The following is a 21,128-nucleotide window of genomic DNA, read 5'->3' on the forward strand; positions in this document are numbered from 1 at the left end:
GTATAGTGTATAGTAAATTGGTATAGTATCGTGTATATTATAGTGTATAATATAGTGTATATTATAGTGTATAGTGAATTGGTATAGTAGAGTGTATAGTATAGTGTATATTATAGTGTATAATATAGTGTATAGTATAGTGTAAAGTAAATTGGTATAGTATAGTGTATAGTATAGTGTAAAGTAAATTGGTAGTTAGTTTTCTCTATGAATCTTTCAAACTGTTAGTGAACGGACGTACTCGACGTGTTGTATTGTCTCACCCATACATTATTGTATACCTATCATACTCTACGACAAAGGGTCAAAATTATTTTACAAATAACCGTAATTAAACATGGTAATAAATGTTTAAGTACCAAGTGTAACTCGTATTGCAATCGCGTTTGAAAACGATGGATAAATCGGGCGTTCGTTAATGCAGGCTGCAAACCGAAATTAGGTGACAATCATTTACAATTGAATCCGAACTAGACTTCAAGCTTGCCAAGGCAACAAAAAAATTGCTGTTTTTCATGTGGATATTAGAAGAAGAAGAAAAAACGAAAATCCTTACAAGTAAACAAACAGTAATTAAGATATTTTAGTTTAACGATGTTATTTTTGAAGCCTTCAAATACCTCCGCTCTGTGATGTTTCTACATTACCTCAACCCGACATTATCCATATGCACATGGAATGTATTAACAAACAAAAATCTCCTCATTTTCGTTCGAATACTTTGACAAAATACACAATGTGAAGCATGATATACATGCTTAATTTTTGAAACGTTGCTGTCCTAATATTGTAAAATGTATTACCTTCTTTTAATCGAGGTAATAATTCGGCTCTTAATGACACTGGAACAGAACGGGGGAAAATCAATACAAATCGAAGTTTTTGCCTTTAAAATATACAATTCAAAGAAAATCTACTCAAAAAACGTTGATATCCTCTATTTAGCTGTCTAGCAAGAAAATAAAACTGTAAATGTCTACCTGGTTATATTGAAGACTTGTCGTCTGCTAATAATGTTTGGCAATGGGCGATTACAAGTGTCATAATGGCATAATGGCCAGTGCGATTACCCAAATGCCTTCCATGATATTTATCATCAAATGTCAAATAAGAAAAATTGCTCCAGATATCGTCACCCACATGGGCATCCAACCCATCAACTTCAACCCCTGCCGATATTACTAAAAGATTCAACAATTCGGAAAATCGAAACGAATAAACAGTTTAGGCCGGCTGTTTGGTTTGTTTTATTATTATTATCATCATCATGAACAACATCAGCATCGTCATCATCATAATCATCATCATCATTAGCATAGTTCATGGTATCTTTACACCTACAAACAGATCTGCAAAAAAGACGGACACATTGGTATTAAATATTAGATAATTAAATTTCAAAGTCAAGGAATCACGTCACACAAGATCTGATTTATGAAGGTCAGTGCATATATTCAAGTTAATTCGTTACTTTTTTATTACAAACATCATCATTCAGATTAGTATGGCACGTGGTCTTCCCACCCCACCCACAATGTTTAATGTACCTGTATAACATATCAAAGATTTGATCATGTCAATGTCCAACACTTTTAAGTGTCTCGCTTAGGAATATAATTCGGTTGGAACTTTGTATCCTGCCGGAACTGTGTACTCTGCTGGAAATGTATACCCTGTCGGATCTGGGAAACGTAATACCGGATGTATCAGCCTACAGCGTCAACCTACCGTTAACTGGTTCCATTTACTGGTTTACTGTTGAGTTTTTTTCTTTTACAGCTAGATGCTTAAACTTACGCCTTAGAAAAACTTAAACTGCTGGAGCTTTCAAGGTCACCGCCACCTGGACTCCCACCACGGGTTCATCCTACAGACTCCTTGTCTACCTGTATACCACCCCCACCCCGAGCCCCATTTCTCTATCCGCCACTGCCACCATGCTTCGTGATGTGACACCTTTGAAAATTTGTATTGAACCTGTGTTTCCCTTCTTACAAAATAGTATAAAATAGAAACAGTTGTTTTTGCAAAAAGTAATTTTTTAAAAATCGAAAATCAATAGCTAGGACGAACATGTGGAAAGAACGCATTTGGATTTCAATAACTGTTTGCTCTCAAAAGCCATACAATTCGAAACACGCTTGGGCCCGTCGACTAATTATTGAAAATATCTCGTAAATATTAAAGAAGCCTTCAACGCATACATTAACCTTGTTTACCAAATGACAATACGCAATACCACGCCATTTACTGCTGCGACTTATCGATTAAGATAACTCTTGTAGATAAGAAAATCTCCTGGGTTTCTCTATTTTATTAAATTATTGAATTCATTATAAAAACCAATATGTCTTAAAGGCCGTAATGGTCCCCATTCCGTCTGCTAGAACAAGATAAGGATAGTCTCGAGGTGCTCCAATTGGGGATATACTTTCGTATAAGCGTAACTTGTTCTACTGTACATTTAGATGAACATTTTTACAGATTATATTTTACACATGCCCCCTTTTCAGAATTTTCAGAATTGCTTTTTGGCACGGATTCTAATGTATTACCACTATGCGTTATGTAAATTCATGAAGATATATATATATATATATATATATATATATATATATATATATATATATATATATATATATATATATACTACTGGACAATAAACACATTTCAACGTACAGTTTATGTTTATATGAGGGTTTTTTCGTAAATTCAAGTGCTCGTGGTGTCTGATTTCAGACTTGCGTTGCATTTACCTTTTTGCTTCCCAAATACCAGTCAGTTGTTAATGTATATGATAACCATGTCGGATTTATTTAAATGGTATCATTCCGCATTGTTTTCCGTATATTACACATGTGCAAACGCTCTAATCTACTGTCGGATGATGCGCCGACCAATCACTGTCTATATGGTTTGCCGAAAATAATGTAAAGAACGAAAAATCGGCAGAGTGTGAGTGCAATGTTCGCAGTTGTTCGCGGATTATACTACAATAAAATACGGTAGACTTCAAGCGCCAGCTCCAAAACGAACAACGGAATTACAGTACCACCCAATGAGAAACGGTGACTTAGTAGTTTGCGTGCTGGACATACCACCAAAAGGGCGTGGTTCGAATCCTACCATTGGATCAACTTCGGTCGACTATATTTGTCCATGGGAAAGGCACTTTACTCCAATTGCCTTTGCACTAAATAACCTACGTTTGTTCCTGGAAAACAACAGATCAACATCACCATGCGGGTATTATTCAGTTCGGAATAAGGACAAAGCGTGATTGGCTACTAGCAGGTTAACTGTAAATGACGTCTACGAGATTATGACCATTGCACTAAAGTCACCAAAAATAGCACAATGTTGCTATTATTAGACAATGTATCAAAGAAAAGCTGCAATAAGAATGTATAGGTCTTTGTCAGCGTTCACCTAAAGACAAACCAATAAGCAGTGGTTTGTTGAGGGATATGTTGATATAATCAAATAATGATTCGTCAATAAAATCGGCAGAACTAAAGATTCATTAATATGGAAATTTGTGGAAGTTAGACAGTGATGCGTGCATGTGTGCCTGCATTCGTGCATCTGTCCATTTGTCCGTCCGTCCGTCCATCCATCCATACATAGGCACAAAGAGAGAGAGAGAGAGAGAGAGAGAGAGAGAGAGAGAGAGAGAGAGGGGGGGGGGCAAAGAAACAGTCAGCAAACGAAAAAAATATAAGAACGACAGAAAGCAATCTCAGGACTTAGATACAAAACCAAACTTTTTTCCAAGTCTTTATTGCAATACTCTGCAAACTGCATATTGAAGTATGACTAACGTAGCATACTCTCCTAAGCATAATACGATACTAGACAATTACGTAGCATACTCTCCTAAACATAATACAATACTAGACAATTACCTAGCATACTCTCCTAAGCATAATACAATACTAAACAATTACCTAGCATACTCTCCTAAACATAATACAATACTAGACAATTACCTAGCATACTCTCCTAAACATAATACAATGCTAGACAATTACCTAGCATACTCTCCTAAACATAATACGATGCTAGACAATTACCTAGCATACTCTCCTAAACATAATACGATACTAGACAATTACGTAGCATACTCTCCTAAGCATAATACAATACTAGACAATTACGTAGCATACTCTCCTAAACATAATACAATACTAGACAATTACGTAGCATACTCTCCTAAACATAATACAATACTAGACAATTACGTAGCATACTCTCCTAAACATAATACAATACTAAACAATTACCTAGCATACTCTCCTAAACATAATACAATACTAGACAATTGCGTAGCATACTCTCCTAAACATAATACAATACTAAACAATTACCTAGCATACTCTCCTAAGCATAATACAATACTAGACAATTGCGTAGCATTCTCTCCTAAACATAATACAATACTAGACAATTACGTAGCATACTCTCCTAAACATAATACAATACTAGACAATTACGTAGCATACTCTCCTAAACATAATACAATACTAAACAATTACGTAGCATACTCTCCTAAACGTAATACAATACTAGACAATTGCGTAGCATTCTCTCCTAAGCATAATACAATACTAGACAATTACGTAGCATACTCTCCTAAACATAATACAATACTAGACAATTACCTAGCATACTCTCCTAAACATAATACAATACTAGACAATTACGTAGCATACTCTCCTAAACATAATACAATACTAGACAATTGCGTAGCATTCTCTCCTAAACATAATACAATACTAGACAATTACGTAGCATACTCTCCTAAACATAATACAATACTAGACAATTACGTAGCATACTCTCCTAAACATAATACAATACTAAACAATTACGTAGCATACTCTCCTAAACGTAATACAATACTAGACAATTGCGTAGCATTCTCTCCTAAACATAATACAATACTAGACAATTACCTAGCATACTCTCCTAAGCATAATACAATACTAAACAAATACCTAGCATACTCTCCTAAACATAATACAATACTAGACAATTACCTAGCATACTCTCCTAAACATAATACAATACTAGACAATTACCTAGCATACTCTCCTAAACATAATACAATGCCAGACAATTACCTAGCATACTCTCCTAAACATAATACGATACTAGACAATTACCTAGCATACTCTCCTAAGCATAATACAATACTAGACAATTACGTAGCATACTCTCCTAAACATAATACAATACTAGACAATTACCTAGCATACTCTCCTAAGCATAATACAATACTAAACAATTACCTAGCATACTCTCCTAAACATAATACAATACTAGACAATTACCTAGCATACTCTCCTAAACATAATACAATACTAGACAATTACCTAGCATACTCTCCTAAACATAATACAATGCCAGACAATTACCTAGCATACTCTCCTAAACATAATACGATACTAGACAATTACCTAGCATACTCTCCTAAGCATAATACAATACTAGACAATTACGTAGCATACTCTCCTAAACATAATACAATACTAGACAATTACGTAGCATACTCTCCTAAACATAATACAATACTAGACAATTACGTAGCATACTCTCCTAAACATAATACAATACTAGACAATTGCGTAGCATACTCTCCTAAACATAATACAATACTAAACAATTACCTAGCATACTCTCCTAAGCATAATACAATACTAAACAATTACCTAGCATACTCTCCTAAACATAATACAATACTAAACAATTACCTAGCATACTCTCCTAAACATAATACAATACTAGACAATTACGTAGCATACTCTCCTAAACATAATACAATGCTAGGTCCTTACATCTCCTCCAACTGCATACGATTTTAGGGCCTTACGTAATATGCTCTCCTCAAAACCGCATATTATTACATCCATATAAAGCATATTATCCCCAGATAAGACTCTCTACGAAATAATTACAAAGTGTTTGCCTTCATATAGCAATCTCTACGCAGTGTTTCTCTTCAAAGAGTCGTGTGGCTTAGTGTTTAGAGTCCACCTCTGATGCGGGAGGTCGCGGGTTCGAACCCCAGCTGAGTCATAACAAAGACTTATAAAAATGGTACTAACAACTGCCTCGATTGGCGCTCAGCATTAAGAGGTTAATATTAGGACTGGTCGGTCTTGTGTCAGAATAATGTGACTGGGTGGGACATCATGCTACAAGTCTGCGGCATGAATCCCCAGTGCTAAACATCACTATTTCAACTGTCACACTGCAGAGATCGTAGCGATATGACTGAAACATACTCTCTCTGTCTCTCTGTCTCTCTCTCTCTCCAAAGCAACCTCTATAAAGTAATTACAAAGTGATTATCTTCAAAAAGCATTATCTACATATAAATTACAAGGCGGTTTCTCTTCAAACAGCATTCTTTACAAACTAATAGCAGAGCTGTTTTTCCTCAAATAAGATTCTCAATGAAGTAATTACAAAGCTGTCTCCCCTCAAACAACATTCTTAACGATGTTATTACAAGGCTGTTTCTCTTCAAATATCATTCTTTATGAAGTACGTACCTATCATAATCTGCTCTAAAAATTTAAATATATATATAAAAAGCAATGTTTATATTAACACAGCATATTGTCCTCAAACAGCATTCTGTACTCCACAACATATTTTTAACAGTATTCTACACGAAGCATGTACAAACAAATTAAACTCAAAAGCGATCAATACCACGTTCTTATAAACTGTATTCTGGTTTGCACGATAATGAAAATTGTCACTTCTAATTTTGTTTCAAACATATGTTTCACGCATTATATACGATGTACACTTTGTCCAACATGAGGACTTGTGTACATAGCTTAAAAGAGGGAAGAATGTTTTCAACAATTATAATTCCTGATTAAATATTAAGTTATTTATTAAGAGAACCATACAGTGCGTCTGTTGGAATAAATTTAGCGTAATTGGCTTCAGCCATACTCTCAGGTATATTTAATTCTCGCTCAAAATCCACTTTAAATTAATGATATTAGAAAAGCGGCCCCTAAGGTCGTGGGTTCGAACCCCAGCCGAATCATACCAAAGACTTACAAAAATGGTACTAGCAGTTGCCTTGCTATGCGCTCAGCATTAAGAGGCTAGTGTTAGGATTGGTCGGCCTGGTATCAGGATAATCTGACATGATGGGACCTCATGCTACATGTCTGCGACATGATGCCCCAGTGCTAGACATCACTTTAAACTGCCACACTACAGACATCATAGCGATATGACTGGAAAATTGTTAAAGCTACGTTAAAAATCTAAACCACACACAGAAAAACGGCCGCGCTATGCTAGTAGAGATAGTTTTAGGGATACGATGCAATTTTGTTGCTTTTATATGAGTGAATATTTCATTGGATGCTGAATAAAAAACGTTACAAATCTTTAAAGTACTCTGCATAGCCACCTTTTGCCATATTTCATTCTACATCCATATGTATGTATGTATGTATGTATGTATGTATGCATGTATGCATGTATGTATGTATGTATGTATGTATGTATGTATGTATTGTTATTGTTATAGGGTTTAACAACATTTTTCAGCACAGGATAGGCTATACATGGCGGCCAGTATTAATGGGGAGGAAGAACCCGGGAAAGCACCAGAAAGAACCACCGACCCACGAGAAGCTACCGACAAGCTTTCTCACATATCCACATCGAGCCCACACAGACAGAAGTGAGATGGCAGTGATCCGTAACGGAGAGCGCTTTAGACCAATCGGCTACTATGTATGTATGTATGTATGGTATGCATGCATGCATGCATGCATGCATGCATGCATGTATGTATGTATGTATGTATGTATGTATGTATGTATGTATGTATGTATGTATGTATGTAAAGGACGGATGGATGAATGGATGGATGGCTGGATGGATGCCAAACATGACCAGCCATTCCAAGGTTTTGACCGGTACGTACTCTGAGAAGTTGGACATTGGTCGTAGAATATCCCAAAATATCGGTATCTCAAATTGCCTTTATTTATTTATCCAGTTACGTGTTAAATAAACACTTTGGCCAAATAAAACTTTCATAGTCAATCAATAGAGATGTCACCAATGAAGGTGGACAAAAGTCAACTGCATAACAGTCTTACTGCTTGAATGAGCACTATTTAAATTTCAAGGTGTAAGCACCATAAGGATGAAATCTAATCCTTAGCAGGCGTTTGCAGACGAGATTTTGTCGTACATTACCATGAAGCAACATCGAGATGCATTCTTGACATCACTGGTGTAACTCAGATATAAACCTCATTTTAGGCTCCTCTACAACCAGATTCTTACTGCATCGTACGACTGCGGTCACATCAGACAGGTCCAACTTAAGTGTTCGTCACGTGAAAATGACTTACCAGTCAAAGTGGTAGAGTGTATACGGATTATTCATGCGGACGTACTAATCTGTACAATCGCCGCTAAGTAAGCATCTCTACTATCTGGTGATTTCAGATCCAATTCTTGATTCTACGCACAGGTCCGGCCTTAGGCCGATTGGACCGATTTGGCCCAATCGGATTCCACGCTGACAGGGCCCGCGCGTTAGTAATTTTTAAAATATATATGTAGAGAGAGAGAGAGAGAGAGAGAGAGAGAGAGAGAGAGAGAGAGAGAGAGAGAGTAATTTTAAAGCGATGGAAGCAAATTTTAAGTTCAGTATCATAAAAACCTTATTTAAAAGTTTATTTCCAGATGTCGTACTCACAGGGGGGACCCGCGTGTAAATCCAGGAGGCCCCGCCAAAATGATCCAAATCGGGCCCCACGATTGCTAAAACCATTACTTCCTACGCATACCACGGAAGTCACGTATTTATGTGAAGAGTACCAAATCTGCTGCAAAAAATGTAGCTTCATTACTTTGTCTAATTGCTTATTACAGTGCTTCCGTAATCAAATCTTTTTTGCACCTTTTTAAGTTCTTCAACTATGGAGGCAAGCTAATCTTGCATGTAACACGTAATCCCATACTGCCTAAATAGAACTGATCGTTTAAAAAATATAAAAATAAAAGAACACCGGAACTTCTGAAGATTAGAATGCGTGCATAAGACATTTCCGTGCCATGCGATTTTGAATGGATTCACTGGGTTTGAGCTTAACTTTTTCCTGCACGTGTTACTGACGTGCCATATCAGCTTGGTTATGATCACGTGGCCACCTTGATTACTGATTAAGGTCAACCAAGAGAGAACTGTGATGAAGTCATCAGCGCCAATCAAGCAATGAGTGAAGCATTCTCAAGTGGATTGTGTGAAACTATTATGGATAATTGAAAGCAGATGGATTACTAATAAAACTAGTTTCAATAAAAGAGAGTACATGAATATGATTTGTTTAATGTAAACTTTACAGTACTTTGTAGTGTAAGCTTGGATTACAGCATCTGGAGTTATCAAAACGAAACTCCGGTGCAGACGTGGTGATTTTAATATTGACTAACTTATGAGAATAAATCTTGTTGGTGTTTGATATTAAAGACTTGGATCCTATGTCAGCAGTCACGAAGAGAAATCGAAACAGACAAAACGAGAATGTTATCACCAAACTGATAAATATTGGGTGTATTTTCCAAAGTATTATATAGGGAAGCTTTAACATTAAGGCACCCTATACTGAGGTATTTTACGGCTAATATTTCAACAATGTATTTGCGTTCATGGAAGAACACGTGGCCATTTTGCCGTTGGCATTTATTGCGCATCGTCAAGTGGCAGGTACTCGATTAACACAATAAACAGATCAATTAAACATGAATGGCTGTGTCATCACAACATTCGCCACGTGTTAACCTGTGATAGCGACCGGAGAAAATGAGTACTGCTTCAATAGATTTCTGAGGGCTGGTTTTTTGTCATCCGTCTGTAAATTCACTGATATCGACTTAGATATAATTTCGAACAGTTTTGTACTTATGTCGAGATGGATGGCATTGCTATTCTTTAGACTGTTTTTTTAAAAAACTTTTGTAGTTTACAAATTTGATATACTTTTATAAATGGAAAGATAATCAAAAGAGACACGAAGGCTTAGTAAACAGAAAATATGTGATTTATATTATTAACGTAGCTTTAACAACTTTCCAGTCATATCGCTAAACGGTCTATGATCACTTATATTAAGGCATTATGGAATTGTGGACTGCATGCAAGATTTACATGCCTCCGAAATCGATGAGTTTGGCAATGTGCAAAGTCTACCCAACTCAGAAACAATGAACTATTTTGTTACACCACAAAGATTGTTGATGGAATATCATCAAAAGCTGGATAGTAAATCGCCTGATAGCATAGGCGCTTACTTGGTTTAAGTCAACTACGTGACGGATATTAAACATGAATGTCCAACAAGTTCTCAGTATCCCTCTGCACATTACGTTATGTCTCACACATTTGCCAGCGATAGTATTGGTCGGTGGTCCATCGGTATTGGCAAGTGCTTGGATGGCGTACGCCTCTCGCAGCTGCAAAGCTCCAAATCGCGTACCTATTTAAGAAACGTAATTCATGACGTAGTAAACAATTGTTTTCTCAGAATAAATTCTGAAATCTTTCTCTCACTGGAAGCGCTCTAAATGTCAGTAAGACGAAAAGTTGCAAAATTGTAAAAGTAGTTCCTACAAGAAAAACGTAGTTCCACAAAGAAAAGAACTAACTTATGTTCCAAAGTAGGTCGGACTAAATTACAGGTCAACAGTTTAAAAAGGAACATATGAAACACAATGGGCTTACTTTGTCAAAACTTAAGCCTAATTGATAAATGCAAGTACCTTCATGGGAAAAGTCATCGTATGATATAAATAACGACACTGGGTTTATAAATTCTCATTGATAATTGTAAAATTTTACATTCCTATCGGACCTAGTTTAGTTAAGAAAGTACAGATGGTTCTAGGATTAAGCATACTGATATAATCATCGCTCAAATTTTTAACTGATGTTTCGTCTAAACACCGCTCTGAGCTGGAAAGGCCGGGGCATGTTGGTAATGCCCAAGATACCAACCGGATCCGGCGGAGGTTGGCCCTCTGGTGGAATAAGTTCGAATTTGCTCAGTACAGCGGAGATAAATAGAAAAAGTTCCATCCTGGCAACCGTAGAACCAATACAGCGTCTTCTGCCGATTGAAAATGGTATGAATTCCGTCACATTTATTATCGCTCCCGATGAATCGAGAAATCTCTCCGGTTTAAAATGTGTCGGATTTTTAAACAAAACAGGGTCATGGGAAATTGAATCCAAATTTATTAGAATGCTTGAGTCTTTTGGTATGGTGTATCCACTATAGACAACACTGTTGGGAACTGCATGTGGTATGGCGAGTGGCACTACATCACCAAGACGTAAAACTTCCAAGACCGTAGCTTCCAAATATGGCAGCTTGTGTCTGTCACTGTAGGATGGGATTTTATTTGGACCTGCAGTGTTATCAACTTCCTCTCTTATTCTTGCCTGGATTTCGGGATGCCTTACAAGGTAAAGAAAAGCCCAACATACGGCCGTTGTACTTGTTTCTCCGCCAGCTCCAAACAAATCTCCGATTACAGAATTCAACATATCTTCAGAAAAGGTTGACTCAGTCCCCTCCTCAGCATTTTTGTCCATTTCCCTAATATAGAGATCTACAAAATCACGAATATATTCACGACTGTATGTTTTACGGTGTTCTTCATAAGTATCCTTGAAGAATGACATGATTTTGTCACGATTTTGTAGTGCGATATTTTTCTTGAGGGGATCGAATGGACAGTAGCGCAGAAATGGGAAACAGTTGACAAGAATACTGGCATTCCCTACCAGTTGTGAAGTTTCCACCATTTTTACTAAGAATTCATGGAATGCGGGGTCATCATAATTGTAGCGTTTTCCCATTACAATATTGAAGATAATATTTGTTATGCTTGCAAATATACACTCCTTAATATCAACAGGGCATTCGTGTTTCTCCTCCAGGAATTCCAATACCTTCACCAATTCCGTTTTGATAGCTTCTTCAAAAGACATCTTTCCGAAACCAAGTTCCTGGAACGCTGAAGTACTAAATCGTCTCTGGTCCTTCCAGATTTTACCTGTAGAAAAGATGAGACCTCGGCCCTGACACATCTCGTTTGACATAAAATTGTTAGGTCTTTCAGAGAATAATCCCCCATGTTTTACCAAGACGTTTTTAATGGTTTCATATCCATTGACGACAATCATCAATTGATGCCCGAAATACAGACTGTATATATCGCCATATTTTGTTCTCATCTCTCGAAATGTCAGAAGGACATCTTTTCCGGCTACTGCAGGTAGATTACCGATAATAGGATAAATGGGCTTTGGTCCAGGGGGAAGATTTCTGGGTTTCGATGTCGTATTGTAGACAAACAGTACAATTACCAACAAAATCAGCAATATCTCCAACATTTTTTCTAAGTTGTGTTAAGTTCGAGCACCGCTGAAAATACGCTTTTAAATAGACACTAAGCTAACAAACTGGTCAGTTTCAGCCTTGAATGAATCTTGCATTTGTTAGATTTCTATTTGTCTTGTCATTCAGTTGCACTGAGCTGATTATGTTCACGTTAAATTGCTGCGATGCATTTAAGTTTTCAAACGCTGTAGTTTGTTAAGCTCTCCCACTGGCTTTACATTTCACATGTGAACGCTCCAGTTCAGCTGCACAGCGGCTGGTGTATTTTACACTTCTAACATGTTATAAGTCTCCAAATTTTCGTGTATGTGGGTGTCCGTCTGATACGAAGATATGTTCCGGACATTCACCCTAGCGCATTTCTACAGAATACAAAAAAAAAACAGTTCATATTTTAGGCATGGACTTTCCTGGTCGACGAGATCTGAAATTAATTGTAAGATGCCATTAATCAGAGTGTCAGAAACGCTTAGCAGATTTAATAGAAAAATGTCAGCGCCTTTCAGCCTTCGTCAGATCAAATTTCGCGAACCGCTATATACAAACAACACCTGGAGTTACTCTTCTAACACGTACCGCACCATTCTTCATATACGTACCGGTCCGACCGGCTCCTTCTATGAAATAATTCTAATTTACATCAAACCATGTTACACGTGACTATATGGAATTATAAACTTCTACATCTCATTAGGTACATTACATAATCAGCTTTATTCACGCCGCTAGCATTGTCCCAAGGCACGTGCAAAAATCCGTTACGTATAATCGGTTTTTCAGTTGCTTTCGACGAAGGACCACCGGAGATTATTATAAAGGAAATATATCACTTACAAACCCAGTACTGAGTGAGAAAGGCTCATCGTTGTTTGTTTGTTAGCTTTTCTTTTTCTTTTTATTATTTAAAATTCTTTTTTCGACGTAAAAATGCTGATTATAAAAACAAAACAGAAAATTACTCCACAAATTCAAAATGGTCTGGTATGGACTTAAATTGTTACCGACTCGCATTAATTTTTTCCCGGATTTTTTTTCTTCATTCAGAAATATTTTCCTTTTAAACACATATAGTTCATTTAAGCAATCTAGCATACTTAGAACAAGACCAAATGTGTAAATCTGGTGTGAAATATTAGAGATTACTTCGATATATTTGAAAGTATTAAATTTGAAATTATCATCCTTTAAGTTTATTTGGCCAATTTTTAAAAATCTTTTCTTGTTTTGATTTTAACAAGTAATATGTTTTGTCTACAATGTATTACATACTCCAAGGATTTTGACCTCACCCTCTCATCAAGTCATAATATCGTCGAGGGATAATGGTATGGGACTTCTGGTGCGTGCAGACAAAGCTATGGGTGCCATAACCCGCTAATCCGGGTTCCAATACAAGTAAGGTACGAATTAAAATTTGTCTAACTTGTATGATGATATTAATTTCCGATATATATATATATATATATATATATATATATATATATATATATATATATATATATATATATATGCACATCCAGGTACATACTGCCTGTCATAAAACTATTTTATTTCCACATCTTCAGCTCATACTAGCTGATATATTCCTCACGGAATTGATATAAAATTTATTTTGACAAAGACCATTGCTTTTTCTCAGCCAATTCTCTACATCAGAACAATAATTTACGGTGATTATCTTATGTGATTATCGCCCTTGAATGGTCATTACTGGTAATTTAGCTGTGAAAAATCACAATGGCTAGCGCGTTTATTTGAATGATACACTTCACCTTCGCCCGAGCTGTTGGCCTGGAAGATAAAATCAAAAGCATACTAGATTCTAGCTATTAAAACGCATTCGTCCTCAGACAACTTTAAGCCATTATTTTATGTTTGCTTCAATTTCAAGACATTTCTCTCCGATAAAGACCATCCTTTTCCAATTAGAGAACAATGAAGCTGTTCGTTTATAATAGTTTACTGTAGTCTTTAGGACATATGCAATGCAAGTTTCGCATTCTATCTATAAACGAGATAATGCGATAAACCGAGTTACCTTTAATTCATAGCCACTGGGAAATTCGTCTATTTACATAAAGGAATATCACCCATGAACTATTTACCTCTGCATACGTGTTTACAAGCCGACGGCAACCGCTAATCAATCCCAAAATCGACAGGTTCGCCGAAAGTAATTAGGTAATAAAGCATTTATTTTATGGCCATGTCGTCCCTCCCGAATTTGAGTGTCATTTAGACGAATATCGAATATTTTGAGCGATCTTAACGGGCTTCTCAATTGTACATATTTTTAATTCCTCCTTGGCAGAGAAAAAAGTTTAACCGATTTTGTTGCCGCTGGATTCAGCTGAATTATTTCATAATTTTAATATATTTAATACGGTCTTAACCTTTAACTGCAGCCACTTCATGCACCAAATTATAGAATTAAACAGTGAACCCATGTACAAAGTGGGCTTAAATGAGAACTTGAAGTCTTACATAGAAGAATTTAATTTCGTAACTTTTTACCCGTTGTATGGCAACACAAGTTATTCAGAAACAACGTAAAAAAGTGCACATGAATGAACACTTGAAGTCCCATGTAACACAATATGATTCGTGACATCTGACCCGTTGTATACTTATAGAAGGTATTCAGAAACAATTTAGACAGACAAACAATGTCGGAACTGGTGAGGAGTCCTATGCTTTTGGCTTAGAGTGTTGATGGGCAGTGCGGAGTCCAATGCTTTTGGCTTCATGTTTTGGTAGTCAATATGGAGTCCTGTACTTTTGGCTTAATATATTGACAAGACAGTGCGGAGCCCTGTGCTTTTGGCTTAATATATTGACAAGACAGTGCGGAGCCCTGTGCTTTTGGCTTAAATTGTTGACAGGCAGTTCTGAGTCCTGTACTTTTGGCTAAATCTATTAATAGTCAGTGTGGAGTTATATGCTTTTTGGATTAATGTATTAACTGTCAGTGTGTGGAGTCATATGCTTTTTGGATTAATGTATTAACAGGCAGTGAGGAGTCATATGCTTTGGCCTAATTTGTTGCCAGGTAGAATTCCCTAAATGATGCATGATGAAATCGCATCAAACTGGAAAGTTATGTTGTTATTTCGACAAGGGGCCTGGATACAGTTAGGGTAACTTGCGTGACTTGTATCTCTGCGGTCCCGGTTTCGATCTCCGGTTTTGATATTGGTATGGATATGTAATGAGCCATCCATGGTCGCTATATTCTATTGTATTCTTTGGTTTCCTCCACATTAAAGACCATATCATACCAAATAATATAAGTTAAAATTGAAACTATTTGGTTCAAGATTATTAACTAAAAGAGACATATTGCATTCGGTGGTTCTAACAACACATCACTCGTAAATATATCGTCTGCTTAGTGCATGTTTCCAGGTTTACAATTAAAAAAAATAAAATAAAACTGTTGTCCAAAACTTAACAATTACAAACATGGAATTACCAACTTTGTTCTAATTATTTCTCGAGTTCGGTTTGCTTTCCGTGTGCCTGATATAAATAACATATTAAACTTTACGGTTTTGTGAATTATATATGTCCTCGCTGTATAAATATTGTTTAATATATTCTAAGTGTTAGGTGAAATAAAAAGACACGAATAGCATTGTCAAAAAAAAGAATGTTTCACACCGCTGAGATCAGACCAGGGACTTCATTTTAACTTTTTACGGCGGGTGGGTGGCAAAACTTGATGGGTGAGGTGGCAAAACTTGATTCATATAAATATCAACGCGCTGGCTCAGGCTGAATAATAGATTAGAGAGATAGTAATAGCATGCACGTCATTTCTATATTTAGGGGGAAGGGGTAAAACATGACGGGCTTGTTAATTTTCGTATATAGGCTACAGCAATTTAACAGCACATGCCCCCCCCCCCCCATGACGTCCCTGGATCAGACGTCGAAAACCCATACAACGTTTTAAGTCATTATAGGATGAACCTGAAATAAGCTGTACCTTAAAAAAAGGGCTGCACTGAGTCAATACTCACTCAGGCGTATACAAAATTGTGCAAGATACACGAAAAAAAACAACAAAAGTGCATACCTATAGCTGATTCGTAGCGTGTAATAATCCCAACGGGACATTTTTTGTTTTACGATTAACATTCAGTGAAAACAAAATATTGCTAGTTAATAGAAATACGTACGGTTATCAATCTCCATAGACCGTTCTAATATGATGAAAAGTCATTATCATTATATACGTCTTAGGAACAAAGTTATGCTTTTATGTGTAAAGAAAATCGAAGAATAAAAAATATAAGCACACACACACACACACATACACAGAAAATTGTATTGTGCGTGTAGGTCATAAAAATGTCGGCAAACGTCACGCATCATTGGTTGCAATTTATTCACGTTCTGGACCTTGTGTTTGAATGCTTTTAAATTTGGACAAAGTTAGGGAAACGTTTGCAAACACACTGTATCAGAATGATATTTCCTACTTTATAAGAGTTACTTGGACAGAAATGAATCGGTTGGGATAACCTCTGTCCCCACAGCTCTTTCATTTGCTAGTTTTACTGTAGAGGTTTTAATGTCTGAAATGCGATATTTGTCTTAATTGTTTCTCAGAATTTGCTGTGTGCGTAATAAACTATTCTACAAAATTAAACCTTTCCTTTATCCTATGTGGTTGGAGCATCCGTCTCGGAGGTCGCGGGTTCTAACCCTGGCCGAGTCATACCAAAGACTTCTAAAAATAGTACTTGTAGCTGCCTCGCTTGGCGCTCAGCATTAAGAGGTTAGTGTTAGGTCTGGTAGGCCTGGTATCAGGATAGTGTTGATGGGTGGGACATGATGCTAAATGTTTACAACATGATTTCAGTGTTATACAGCACTATAAACTAAATGTTTGCAACATGATTTCCCAGTGTTAGACATCACTAGAAACCTCGGAACTGCAGACGTCGTAGCGATATGAGTGAAATATTGTTAAAGCTACGTTAAAATTCCAAATCACACACACACGCACACTTAAAGTTTTCTAGACAAACTATTAATCGGACTCGGGTTACTTTTACTGGCAGACGTCTTGCTGAAATCAATGGCTTCCTGCCGGCAATGTCACGTCGTTCAGTTAGCACTGCTATTTGTCCGCCGTGCAGCAGACCATATCAACATTCATAGAAGGACGGCTTGCAAGGTCAGGTCTCAAAATGAGTGCAGATGATTGTTTAGTAAATGCGTGACAAGGTATTATTATAAAAAGTGACAGCAGCTAACAAAAATGGCATTGTTAGTACCATACTCCAGGTTTATAGCATAAATAAATGCGCGCTATTAAAAGGAGCATCCGATCATATGCTGTAAAGTGGCGTTAAACCCACAGAACACACACACATGTACATGCACTGTTACGAACTTCAGCGAAAGTACTTAAAAAAAACAAACAAGTGTAAATCACACCGACTGCTCCACTGATATGTATAGGATCAAATTAAATATGTGTGTACGTGTGGTAACTTACTTGAATTTCACAAATCTCCCCTGAATCGAATTGTCGTTGGAGTAACTACTTTAGATCTAACAGAGTATCGTTGGGTTGAGTTCCATAGATCAGTCTTATCAAACACTAACATGCGTGAGGTTTGGTAACTAACCTGCATGCAGACTCATAGAGAAGTCACTGACTTTGGCAGCAGTAGCTCACCTTCTGGACGATTTTTACGTTTTAGTCTGCTACCTGGATCTTAGCACTACTTACCGTTGCTCGTGTTATCACCCACCTAGCCCAGCCATCCCAGCATATATTGCTGGTTAGGCCCTGGAGATGTCATATCCTTTCCTAAAAATAATACTTTGGTCTTGTATTCTTTATATATGCTTTTTTCTGCTCCCGTCCCCCACCCCTTGTTTGATGTTCTTGTGTTGAGGACTAATGGTAATGCGAATACGTTTGATAGAGTGGGTGGGTGGCGTGGTATAGTCAGATATCACGTGTAATACACAATGCAGAGTGTTATGGGGGGGTCCGGTGTTTCCGGGCCACCACCTAACCCCAGCAAATAAACACATAAACGTACACACATACTCACACACAGACACACACACACACACCGTACAGTCACTTGTCACTTGATAGTTGGCAATCGTTTTATTTTCTTGCGCACGTTTATTGGGTATTATGCACATTTTGATTTCATGCTAACACACGGACTTAATGCTTTGGTGCCCATTCGAGGAAAGTTATGACCCTTTTGAGATTTTTTGCACACACACACACACACACACACACTTGACCTGATCCGGTCATGTAATGTATTTCATTGTAATTATCTTGTTGCGTGAAAATGAAGCAACATGACTCGAGCGTTACATTTTTCATATTCATTGGGCATGGCATACAATGCATGTGGCAAGCATCACGACTTAGTAATGGGCGCTGCCATATTGGTATTCCTCGAATCAACCCAGTCCCTTGGCTGACAGTCATATTATATGCATACATGTAATCCTTTTGGCTATCAAACTGTCCATATCGAAAATACAGTTGTGGTTGGTACTTATAATAGCAAAGAATTCCTAAACAATCCTGGAAATACATACAATGAAATGAATTAATTGATTGTTTACATTCTACTTCGTATCATGATATCTTTCACCGCTTGTACTTCTCAATGTATTAATCCGCCAAAGTTTAAATCTTCGGGTATCTTAAATCTTTCGTTCTTAATAACCGTCAAAAGACAACGAAAAGTACTTGTCATTAGCTATTTATCCTTTTAAAAAAAAACTGATATGCATGCATAATTGGGATATGTATTGAATTTTCTTGTAAGCATGGGAACTTGATGTTGTGGTATGCATTTCCGATAGTGTGTAAGAAGGCATTTCCCGCAATACAAGAGCATGATTCAAATCAAGATGTAGACAAATTTGAACAAAATTCAAATTGATTCGGTAAGATGTATGTGGAGTTTCATACTTTTCAAGATGGTACTTTGCTTAGTTCTGGTGGATGACACGACTGTCACTACTTGTGAATGATTCGCAACATGCTCAATGACGATGAATATGATATTTATTCATGTATATATATATATATATATATATATATATATATATATATATATATATATATATATATATATATATATATATATATATATATATATATATATATATATATATATATGTGTGTGTGTGTGTGTGTGTGTGTGTGTGTGTGTGTGTGTGTGTGTGTACTTTTGCTCATTGGATTCTACGGTGTGTCGAATAGGCCACATATAGGGAAAGAGTAGACATCTATTTGTACAATATGTTTTGTACATATTAGTGGTGATTTAGTGTCATTTTTCTGTATTTGTGATAACTAGTTATTTATCTTTTTGTGTTTAACATTTGGATACAGTGTACATTGGTTTTTAGGGTTGTACGTGTAGTCATTTGCAACGATATATATGCTGTAAAAACCAAGATTGAAGGAGGCAGTTTAATGTGGATGATTGTCTACATAAAGGGAAAATATTAGGCCAAAGTTTTAGATTTCATACAGTTTGCCTTTAACCCAATATTAGGATACTAAGAAAGTGGTTAGATCTTTAAACTCGATTCATTAATTAATAAAGTTTACAAAACTGAATTACTAAGTGTGGTGCAATAGATAGTTTAGCATGTACAGAAATACAAGTGAGCAGAGAATATAAATATTCGAGACTCTTCATTTTTAGAATTATCATACCGTTTGGGGCTAACATCGTGTCATTGTTACTATTACCAAAGATATGTTGAGAATTGCGTTATTGTCTTCATCATAAAATTATGTTTCTGGCCAATACAGGTCTTGATGCCTTTATTTAGAAACTACTGTCAAGGTCGTTCAGGAAAGACAAGAATCAATTTTATTTGCAAACAATTTGTACAGAAAAAGAGCTCATGTTCAATTTCTTCAAAATTAAGACAAGATCTACTTCTTCTTACCACTAATTACATTATTCATAAATATCAGTTGGATTTCATTTTTTCCCCACTAAATACATACTTCAAATTGCCGTACACTCCATCAAAGACTGTGTAAAAAAAGGCACGGAGTTTTCTTCACTATAAGTTTCTTTTTTAAAGCACTCACAGCTATATTGTACAGGATACGTAACTGAAAGAAATAGGACGTCACTATGATCATACTTTTTAACCATTTCTTCACAATCATCCCCACCCACCTGTATTAAATCGTACATTTCGAATAGCCCTTAAGAGAAAATAAATAATATTCATAAAAAGTTTGGAAAAGAATTTTGTCGACGCTGCTCTATTTCTTTGTTTGTCTCATTTTGATTAATGATTTCAAAGCCCTGGTTTGTTTCTATGAACTTGGGTTTGTATTCCCATCCCCTCGTAGGTACCAATGGGCTGATTTCCTTGCTCTTTTTCCCGTTATGCAGGGTCGCAAACAGGGTAGGATTACTAGGGGAAAATTCCGGGCTCTCACGAAGGGCAGGGGGCCCATCGCCGTCGCAATTTATAATGCCTGGGTGCCTACTGGAGAATATTTTCTAGGGCCCACAAATCCTGTCCGCGGCCCTACCCTTATGTATGACTGGTTCCCAAGTCATTATCATATTCCGGCCAATAGTTTCTATGTGTCTTTTGACTGATTAGTCAGAGATCTCATTCACATAGCAGTGA

The 21,128-nt window shown here is 36.6% G+C and overlaps 1 pseudogene across 2 annotated transcripts; it reads right to left on the bottom strand.

The window, feature by feature from the left end:
* Positions 1-6,630: 6,630 nt before the first annotated feature.
* On the bottom strand, positions 6,631-18,243 carry LOC149803463 (cytochrome P450 2U1 pseudogene; annotated as a pseudogene). 2 transcript variants are annotated; one of them, XR_016420223.1, is made up of 2 exons: positions 18,104-18,243; positions 6,631-12,885 (listed from the first exon to the last, which is right to left on the bottom strand). The product of XR_016420223.1 is annotated as a cytochrome P450 2U1 pseudogene, transcript variant X2 (transcript). The 2 variants fall into 2 exon arrangements; XR_016420222.1 differs by having other exon boundaries at positions 17,971-18,178.
* Between the last annotated feature and the right edge of the window lie 2,885 nt (positions 18,244-21,128).

Source organism: Sinohyriopsis cumingii, chromosome 3 (assembly GCF_028554795.1).
Source record: "Sinohyriopsis cumingii isolate HCF-2022 chromosome 3, ASM2855479v2, whole genome shotgun sequence".
Taxonomy (NCBI): Eukaryota; Metazoa; Mollusca; class Bivalvia; order Unionida; family Unionidae; genus Sinohyriopsis; species Sinohyriopsis cumingii.